Here is a 10,194-nt window from a genome sequence, read left to right on the forward strand (position 1 = left end):
AATAGTCTGACACTGTTTCCACTGTTTACCCATCTATTTCCCATGAAGTAATGGGACCAGATGCCATGATCTTCGTTTTCTGAGAAGCCCTTTATTTCAATATTACTTCATTTGGGATTAAGATAAACTTCTAGGCAATAATGATTCTCATTGTCAAATGATTCTCATTTTCAGAGTTTTTAAAAATCCAGCAGTGAGAATCCCTCTTCAGATATATGTACTCAGATAGTCCACGGATTCTTTCATTCAACAAATATTTCACCAGGCGGTCTGCTAGAAAGGAGGCTTATATCAGGAAATGAAACAGGCAAACATCCTTGCCCCCATGAAATTTACATTATGGAGGGAGAAGACAGATAATAAACAGTAAACATGCTGAATGAATAGATTACATAATATGTTAGAAGGTGGTAAGTGCTGTGGGAAAAAAATAGGATCGAGTGAGAAAGATCTGGGTGTGGGATAGGTTGCAGTTTCAGATAGGATGGTGAGGTCCGCCTTGTTGAATAGATGGTACTTGAACAGAGATTTACAGGAAGATGTCTGGAATTTGCGAGAAACAAACACGAGACTGGAGGGCTGCAGAGGTGATGTCAGAGGGGGAGCAGGGAGAATCTGCTAGGATTAAAGGGACACTGGGGATTCCGAGGAGAGTATTTACATGATCTGATTTATTTTTAATGAAATCACCATGGCTGCTGACTCTTGACCACAGCAGAGCAAGGCTGGAATGAGGAGGCCAATAAGAAGGCATTTGCAATAACCCAGGTAAGAGATGATGGTACCTTGTATTAGAATATTAGTGGCAGAAATAGTGAGAAGTGGTTGAATTCTGGAGTTATTTCAAAGCTGGAGTCACAGGGATTGACCAGATGTAAGAAAAGTGTCAAAGATAACTCAAAGGAGAAAAGGGAAGCCTTGCCATCAGTTGAGACGAACACTGCAGGCAGAGCAGATTTGGAGTAGGGGAAGGATCAGGATTTCTGTTTTGGATACTGAGTTTGAAATGCCTGCTAGATATGCAAGTGATGGTATCCAGTAGACAGTTCAGGAAAGTGGTATTAACCCCCTTCTCTGTCAGTGTCAGACACTGAGAATTAATTCCTTATCAACATGTCGTGGCTTTTGCATACCAAACTTTTGTTTCTGGAAACCATATGAGGCACTCTCCAGGATCAGTCCTTTCATGGACTGTGTCAAATTATTTACAGATGTCTGCAAAGTGATGGGAGAAGGGTTCTTCATCTCTCAGAGCTATTAATATTATACAAAGGAAAAGCACTTGCTACTGGGAAGAGCATCTATCATGGGCACCTGAAATCATCTGGAAAACCAGAAAGAGCGTCTGAGGAAGCAACAATAAAACTAAGACCTAAGAATGAGTTTGGCTCAGCCAGATGAAGAAGGGGAGGGACAATATTCCAGGAAAATGATAGGGGGTGTGGCACATGCAAAGGCCCTGAGGCAGGAGGGAAAATTTTTGAAACTTTCTCTTTCAATTGCCTCTTAATTCCATGAGCCCCAAGATTTTGCTGATACATTTCCTTTTTACTTAAATTAGCTGAAATTCCACTGCTTTCCACCAAAGGAGTATACACTTCAAATTTTAGGCAGGAATGTTTGGCTACAGTCTGCACTCTTTTCTCACAGTCACATCAACCTGAGCCTCAAATCCTCACCTTGATGGACTTACTGGCCAGTTGCTGTGTTAATGGACATGTGGATCCATCTGGCTTCTCCAAGGAAAGTCAAGAGTATTCTTGTGTGCAACTAAGTATTGAAAGGCTTCTGATTTCCTTTTCTCCTCATGTTGGTTCTTCAGAGGGAGTCGGCATGATCCTAAACACGCAGACCTAACATGGTCTCTCTCCGCAGCACTTCTTGCATCTATTACCTCCTCCCACCCCTGTGTCTGGGGCAATCACGCAGCACAACCCTAGACAGACAAAACAACAACAAATCTCTACCCTCTGGGGTATATTTGAACTCAATATAGTCTCCTTAAGCCTGCTATTCCCTCAGTCTTACCCATTTCAGTAAGTCCATCCATTTTCAAGCACAAATCCCAAGAATCATCCTCAATTCCTTTCTTTATCTCTTCACATTTTAAGCAACCAGCAAATTCTAACAGCCTTGCCTCCAAAGAAACAAACCAGCCCACTTCCCTGCATCACCATTGCCTCCACCCTCCATGAAGCCACCATCACCACCTAGACATCTGTCCCGGCCTCCCCACCACCTCCCCACAACCTCTCTGGTTCTCCAATCTATTCACTTTACCTAGCGTGATCTTTTAAAGATACAGGTATTTTGCTTAAAGCCTTTCAAAGGCTCTCCATTGTCTTAGGATAAAACCCAAACTCCTTTAAGACCTTGTGTGATATGACCATGACCAGGTCAATCTCTTTTCACCCCCACAGATCCAGCCACACTGACCTGTCTGTGTTCTCTAGACCAGTCCTGATCTCTCACCTCTGGGCTGTCTCAAATTCTATTCTCTTTTCCTATAATACTGTCACCTGTATTCATAATCCTTTCTCATCCTCAGGAATCCAGTTAGATGTCACCACCTCCAGGAAGCCTTCCTTGGTCTCCCTCACACTAAAGGGACCTTAGGTCCGCTTTTTTATGATTCTTCTTCACACAGTGACAGCTTGTAATCTCCATGTCTGGCTCCTCCACCATCAGACTGTGAGCTCGGTGAAGTCAGGGGCTTTTTTGTTCCTGTTCACCACTGTATCCCTACAGCCTAGCATGATGCCTGGCTTACACTAGGAACTCAGTGTTTGTTGTAGGGTTGGATGAATGAATGACAACTGGGATTCTGCAATCTAGGCTTTACAGCGAGTCTTTGTCAGGATCCCATTATCTTCTGGGATTGACTCGGTCACCTGGGAAGGAAAAGCCCCCTCGGTCCTAAATTCTCCAAGGAATATTAGGGAGACATGTTACAGCTTATTCAAGCATGAAAGTCTAAGCTTCATTTATTGTCCCTAAAACAGCTATAGATTACAGTTATGTTCTGCATGAGGCAGGAATATGATTTTTCATGTTTTCTCAGCATTCATGCAGAGGCCTGACATAGAGGAGTTAAAAATGCAAACTTCAGGTCCACATGGCCTGGATTCAAATCCAGTTCTGTCACCTACAGCTGTGTAGCCTTAGGCAACTTCCTGGCTTCATCTTCCTGAATCTTCCTTTCCTCTTCTGTAAAATAAAGGTAATAACAATTTTCTTCTTATAGAATTACATTGAAAATTAACTAATACAACTCATGTAACATTCAGTGTCTAGCATAGGGAGTATCTAACCATTACTGGTGAAGAATGTAACAGGTATTGTTCATACAGTTAATATTGTTAACTGTATTATTCATACAGTTAATAATAGGTTGAAGACAATTTAAGAATGTCAGGCATTTCCCCATATTACCACTAGATGTCGCCACAGACTAGGCTAAAACAGCCATAAGTTCCAAATGTAGAAGCCCTGAAGTCTGGAACCAAAGGACCTGGGAGAGACTGAACACAGCTTGGGCAGGAACTTCTCAAGGTCATGATAGCAGGTCTGGGACTTGACTCCGCTTGTCCTGCCTCCTTAAGGATGACAAATTTAAGGGCCATGGTTGGGAGGCGCCCTCCCCACCAGGGTTCCACAGCTCATCCAGCCCTGGGGATAGCCTGTTCTGTCCATTTGTTGCTGTTCAGTCACTAAGCTGTGTCCAGCTGTTTGTGACCCCATGGACTGCAGATCACCAGGCTCCCCTGTCCTTCACTATCTCCCAGAGTTTGCTCAAATTCACGTCCATTGAGTCAGTGATGCTATCAATCTCATCTTCCGCCTCCCCTTTCTCCTTTTGCCTTCAGTCTTTCCCAACATCAGGGTCTTTTCCAGTGAGCTGGTTCTTTGCATCAGGTGGCCAAAGTATTGGAACTTCAGTAACAGTCCTTCCAACAAATATTCAGGGTTGTTTTCCTATAGGATTGACTGGATTGATCTCCTTGCTGTCCAAGGGACTCCATTGGTATTAATAGGTAGCTCTGAGTGCTAACTTTGTGACGCTGTTAACAGAAAAAGGGGCTTCCCTGTGGCTCAGCTGGTCAAGAATCTACCTGCAATGCACAAGAGTTGGATTTGATCCCTGGGTTGGGAAGATCCCCTGGAGAAGGGAAAGGCTACCCACTCCAGTATTCTGGCCTGGAGAATTCCATGGGTAGTCCATGGGGTCGCAAAGAGTCGGACATGACTGAGCGACTTTCACTTCACATACTTCACTTAACAGAAAAAGTGCTATTCTAAGCATGAACTTCTTGAATTCTCAGGAACAAACACACGGGACAGAGTCTCAAGTTTTCCTCATTATACCCATGGGAAACGCGAGGCACAGAGTGGTTAAGTCACTTGTTCAGTCACACAGCCAATGAATGCAGAGTGGGATTAAGACCCTGGCATTCTGGCTACAGTCTGTGCTACCAGAGCTCACTGCTTGGTAATAGTGCTTTTTATTACATTTTTAAAATTAGAGTATAGTTGAGTTACAAAATTAGTTTCTGGTGTGCAGCATAGTGAGTCAACATTTTTATAGATTATATTCCATTTAAGGTTATTGCAAAATAATGGCTGTATTTCTCCATGCTGTACAATATACTCTTGTTGCTTATTTTTATACACAGTAGTTTGTGTCTCATAATCTCCTATCATTGTCTTGCCCCTCCTTTCTTCCCTCTCCCTACTGATAACCATGAGTTTGTTCTCAACATCTGTGAGTCTGTTTCTGTTTTGATATATATTTGTGTCTTATTACATTTTAAATCTTTTGATATCACGTAGCTTCTTTAGCGATTTAGCAAATAACTATTACTCTCTTCCAGTTAAATTTCCTGACTTTCCTGTCTTGATAAGGAAATAATGTCGATCTGCAAAAAACATAATTGTCATGTGGAATGATGATATAGGAAAGTAGGTCTTATCGGTTACCCAAAGCTTGTGCTATAAATAACAACCTTTTGCTGATTCGTTATCATTTAGCTCCAGATTTGCCATCCAGTTCCAACCAACTTCCATGGACCTGGTTACCAGCTAAATCAGATGCTTGGAGGAAAATGAGAAAGGGCAGAGATTGTCCTGGCTTTTCATCCATCTATCCATCCATCCACCCATTCATTTACCAGTTACTGCCTCCTCCTTCCTGCCAGGCCCTTTCCTGGGCTCTGAGGCCAAGAAGTGACCTCAAAATGAGCCCTGCCCTCAAGCAGCTGTAGCCAAGTGAGAGTTAACAGATGCAGGAAGTGCCCACAGATGGGCGTTGCGTAACCACCTACCTCCCTGGACTGTGTACATAGGGTGTTTGTCGTCCTCGTTTCTCTATTCTCCATGCCTAGCACAGGACTGGGCCACGTTTTAGGTGCTCAGTAAATGTTTGCTGAATGAATGCAAAGGCTTTGTGGAGGAGGCAGCGTTTGACCTGGGGCTTCGACACTGGAGAGGCTACTGACAGGTGAAGATGTGGTGGCGGGTAGAGGGGATCACCCCCTCAAGAGGATGAGTGACAAGGCCATCTTAGAAGGATCAACCTGGCTGCAGTGTGGGGAATGGTGATTCTGGGTGAGACGGGGAGTCGGGGGGTGCGTGAGGAGGGAGTCATGCTAGGAGGCCAATACAGTGTCAAGGAAAGAGAGGACTGTGGTCTGGACCAAGGCTTTGATAGTGAGGCCAGGAAAGGCCTGAGGGGAGATTGTGAAGGAATGGACAAGATGTGGGAGGCGTGAAGCAGGAGAGGGTGGGAGTCACAGATGAGTCTGGGCATCTGGGGGAGGGGGCAGGTTGGCTATGCCTGGCACGAAGTTCAGGTCTTTTGAGCAAAATCTGAGGGCAGAAAGACCTTCCAGGTCCCTCAATTCAGTGCTGGTATCATTTCTACTACCTGGAACAGAGCTGGGCGGGAGGGGGATGGGTGCAGCTGTCCAGTGGGTAAAGGGAAGAGAAGTCAGTTCCTTATGAATTAGAGGCCCTGCCTCACCTTCACCTGTTTTCTGGGCCCTGAGGGAGAGAAGGTTTGCCCCTGGGACCTTGTCAATGCCCAGAGGGTCGCTGGAAGGTGACGTTCCTCCAAAAACGCACGTTCTGATTTTTGCTCAGCTGCACACGTTGCACACTATGGATGGCAGGACCTCCTCCTCCTCCCTCTGAATAGCTTTTGTTTTTCTTGGGATATAACATACATAAAGTACACAAAATCCTCTAATCTTAAGATATAGCTTGCTGAATTTTTGCCCACATCATCACCATCCAGACTGAGATATGGACCTTTGCCAGCACCCCAGAAAATTCCCTCCTGCTCCTCTCCCATCTCTATGCCCTCCTCTGACCCAGGTGACTACTATTCTGATTTTTAGAACCGTAGATTAGTTTTGCCTGCCCTTGAACTTCCTGTGAGTGAAATCATACATAATGTATTGTTTTGCGTCTGGATTCTTTCAATCCACATACTCTACATGACTATAATCTATACTGTCACGAGTCAGCAATTGTTCCCCCACCAGGGACTGAACCCAGGCCACAGCAGTAAAAGCCCAGATTCCTAATCACTAGGGCACCAGGGGACTCCCAACAATTTGTACTTTTGTATATATAAACATAGTATTCGATTGGCTGGACATGCCATAATTTGTTTATCCATTCTTCTGCTGATGAACACTGGGTTATGTCCACTTTGAGCTATGAATAAATCTGCTATGAAAACCCTTGCACAAGAGACTTTCCTGCCAGTACAGCGGTTAAGAATCTGCCTTGCAATGCAGGGGAGTTGGGCTCCATCCCTGGTGGTGGAATTAAGATTCCCATGTGCCACAGAGCAGCTACTGAAGCCCAAGTACCACTAGAGTTCCTGCACTGCAAGGAAAGGTCCTAAGTGATGCCAAAAAGATTCCGTGTGCCGCAACTAAGATCTGACACAATCAAATACATATTTTTCTAAATCCTTGCACAAGTCTCTTTGTAATAAGCACTCATTTGTCTTGGATGAAAAGCAAGGAGTGGAAATTCTCGGTCATAGCATAGGTGTCTGCTTACATTCAGCAGAAACTGCCAGTTTTCTGAAGTGATTGTACCAATTTCCTCTCTCACAGGCAGTGTGCAAGAGTTTCGGTCGCTCCACACCCTTGCCAATGCTTAGCCTTTCTCTTTTCTAAACAAGAGTTTCCATTATGAGACTCCTCTTTTCCTCCAGTGTTGGATGTTGGGTGCACCTGGCCTGAGTACACAGATCCCTCAGTCCAGAGGCAGCAAGACAGAAGTCACATCTAGTTTGAGTCTTACCTCCAGGGGGAATGGTCACCTCCTTGATGTGGATGGGACTCCAGGAACTAGGGTGGCCATTTCATGACCGTGAGTATGAAACCAACATGAGGACAGCGGGGCAGACCTGGAATGGACCTGAGAGATGGAATATCTGTGAGGACGTGGCCAAGCCATTCAATTAATCTACCACTGAGTGGCAGGGTACTTATTTTTTTAAGCCAAGTGAATTAGGGTCTTCTGTTTGGAACTAGAATCATAAAGGATACAATCCATAAGTCCCCCTGGTAACCAGACCGAATGGTGCCATTTCCCCCCTCCACAGCAGTCAGCACCACTGAACACTCCCTCCACCCTTAAACCTTCTTTCTGGGATCCCATGCTCACCTGGTCCTCCTCATACCCCTTGGGTCACTGCTTCTCAGCCTCCTTTCTTGTCTCTTCCTCCTCTGCCTACTTTTAAATCTACCTTTGTTTTCTAGGCTCTCATCCAGACCCATGACGTGCGTGCTATGTGTTGATGCTACCAAAATATGTGTCTCCAGCCCAGAACTCTCTTCGGAGCCCCAGTCTCATATACAACGGCCTGTTGACCCTCTCAATGCAATCATTGCCCAGGCTTTTCAAACTTGCCTTCTTAGCCAAACTTGATCTTTCCCCTCAATCTGAGCCTTCTGCAGGCTTTACCACCTTAGTCAAGGACTCTTTCATTCCTGCATACCCGAGGCAAAGATGGAGGTGTCATCACTAATGCTTCAACAACCACCCACATCCCATCTGAGATTCTTTGCATCTCCACCTCCCCAAGCCACAACCTTGCCAGGGTCACAGGTTGGCATCTGGAAACCTTCAGCAGCCTTCTACCTGGTCTCCCCACACCCACTGAAAGTGTTTCCTGAGCCATGAAGCCGGGGTGGCCTTTCAGAAACCCAGACCTGGTATGATTCCCATGATGCAAATGGTTCTCCTTACTCTCAAGGGAAAATCCAAATTCATTAGGTAGCACTATCTGCTCTACTTGCTCATTCCTCACCCTCACTGGCTCCTTCCCTCCTCCACAACATCTGGGACAAGTGGTTCTTTCTGCCTAGAACGTTTCCCCTCTCAGTCTTGCCCCATACAACTCTTAGCTATCCTTGGTTTTTAGCCTAAATGCCAGCTTCCCAAGGAGAGTCCACCCTCACTCTTCACCCTACATTTGTTGTTGTTGTTTAGTTGCTACCTTGTGTCCAGTTGCAACCCCATGGACTGCAGCCCACCAGGCTCCTCTGTCCCTGGGATTTCCCAGGCAAGAGTACCCCAGCTGGTTGCCATTTCCTTCTCCAGGGATCTTCCCGACCTAGGGATCGCATCTCTTGCATCTTCTGCATCGGCAGGCAGATTCTTTACCACTGAGCCACCTGGGAAGCCCTCACCCTACATTAGGACTCCATTAATTTTTCATAACACTCTTCATTCCCCCCCAGCACTTCCCATCATGCATAATTATATATTGATTTGATTAAAATTATTAACAGTGATCATTTTGATGTTTTAAAACTTTATTGACATATAGTTGATTTACAATGTAATTTATGCTATACAGCAGTGACTCAGTTATACACACATATATATTCAGTTCTTTTCATATTCCTTTTCATTATGGTTTATCATAGAATACTGAATACAGTTCCCTGTGCTTTACAGTAGGATCTTATTTATCCATTCTATATGTTGCATCTGCTAATCCCAGATTCCAAATCCATCCCCCTCCCCCCAACAAGTCTGTTCTCTATGTCTGTGCGTCGGTTTCGTAGATTTGTTCATTTGTGTCATAGTTTAGATTCCACACGTAAGTAATTTGATAACCAGTCTCCCACCCTCCCGGGCAGCGTTTTGAGTTAAAACAGTGCCTATGTCACTCTCCATTCTATCCTCTTGCCTTTAGCACTGCACTTACATAGTAAGTGCTCAAGGAATGTGTTTAATCAGCTAATAAATGGATACATTGAGTCATTTAATTCCTATAAGCAACCCTGTTATGTAGGCATCCAATCAGACGGGGAAGCGAGGAGTCAAGGCAAGTAGCAAAGTACAGCACAAGGGGAAGTTAGGTCCTGATCCAAGTCAAATCGTAAATTCTGAGCCGGAATATTTCCGCTCCTGACCGCTGGCCTTGGTAAAGGGGCAGGGGAGGAGGCCGACTTAAGGGTTTCCCCGCAGGACACGGGTCATCCCCAAACGTGGAAGTGCTCACCTACGGAGACTAGGGTACACCCCCTCCGCTCCCTGAGTGTAAAGATCACAATCTACTGCATATGCATGAGGGGACCAAAGGCGCTGTGACTCGGGGCTGTTCAGGATGCGCCTGATCAAAAACTCTTCGGATTTGAAGCGTCCAGAGCCCGCAGATTTCGGCACACACTAATAAAAACCTTCAAATGGTCATCTATGCAAATGTTAAGAGCGTATGAGGCCAGGGCGAGCCCCCAGAATTTAGGTCGCTTGATCAGGCGTCTGGTGTAGGCAGCCCGATTCCAGGAGAGGTCCTCGACCGGCTCGACTAGAAGACGAAGGGGGCGGCTCCCCGGCTTCCTGCGGCGTCGGTGGCGAGCTGAGGTGGAAGAGGGTCGCGGCAGCGAAGGCGACAGCAGTGGCCGCGGCGCCATGGCGGGTCTCGCAGGTACCGTGGCGTCGGCCTCCGGGGGGCGGGATGAGAGGCCCTCATGCGACCGCGCCGCCATGTTGTCCCTTCGGGGTCACCTTAAGGCGTCGTCCGGTCCCTCTCTGGGGTTTTCCTTCCGCGCACCCTGGGGGCCGCCCCTGTCCGGTGTCACGTGATCGCGCTGTTTGGCCTCAGGGCCGGGCCTTGTGGGGGGCGGGAGGTGGGGGGAACTACCTTCCCGGCCCGAGGGCGGG

The 10,194-nt window shown here is 46.2% G+C and overlaps 1 protein-coding gene across 1 annotated transcript in view; it reads left to right on the forward strand.

Moving 5' to 3' along the window:
• Positions 1–9,814: 9,814 nt before the first annotated feature.
• BLCAP (bladder cancer associated protein) overlaps positions 9,815–10,194 on the forward strand; it is a 10,735-nt gene continuing 10,355 nt past the window's right edge. The window contains exon 1 of the mRNA XM_010829180.1: positions 9,815–9,958. The gene's annotated coding sequence lies outside the window, so the exon portion shown is untranslated. The remainder of the gene's footprint in view (positions 9,959–10,194) is intronic.

The sequence above is a fragment of the Bison bison genome, unplaced genomic scaffold, assembly GCF_000754665.1.
Source record: "Bison bison bison isolate TAMUID 2011002044 unplaced genomic scaffold, Bison_UMD1.0 scf7180017864500, whole genome shotgun sequence".
Classification (NCBI taxonomy): domain Eukaryota; kingdom Metazoa; phylum Chordata; class Mammalia; order Artiodactyla; family Bovidae; genus Bison; species Bison bison.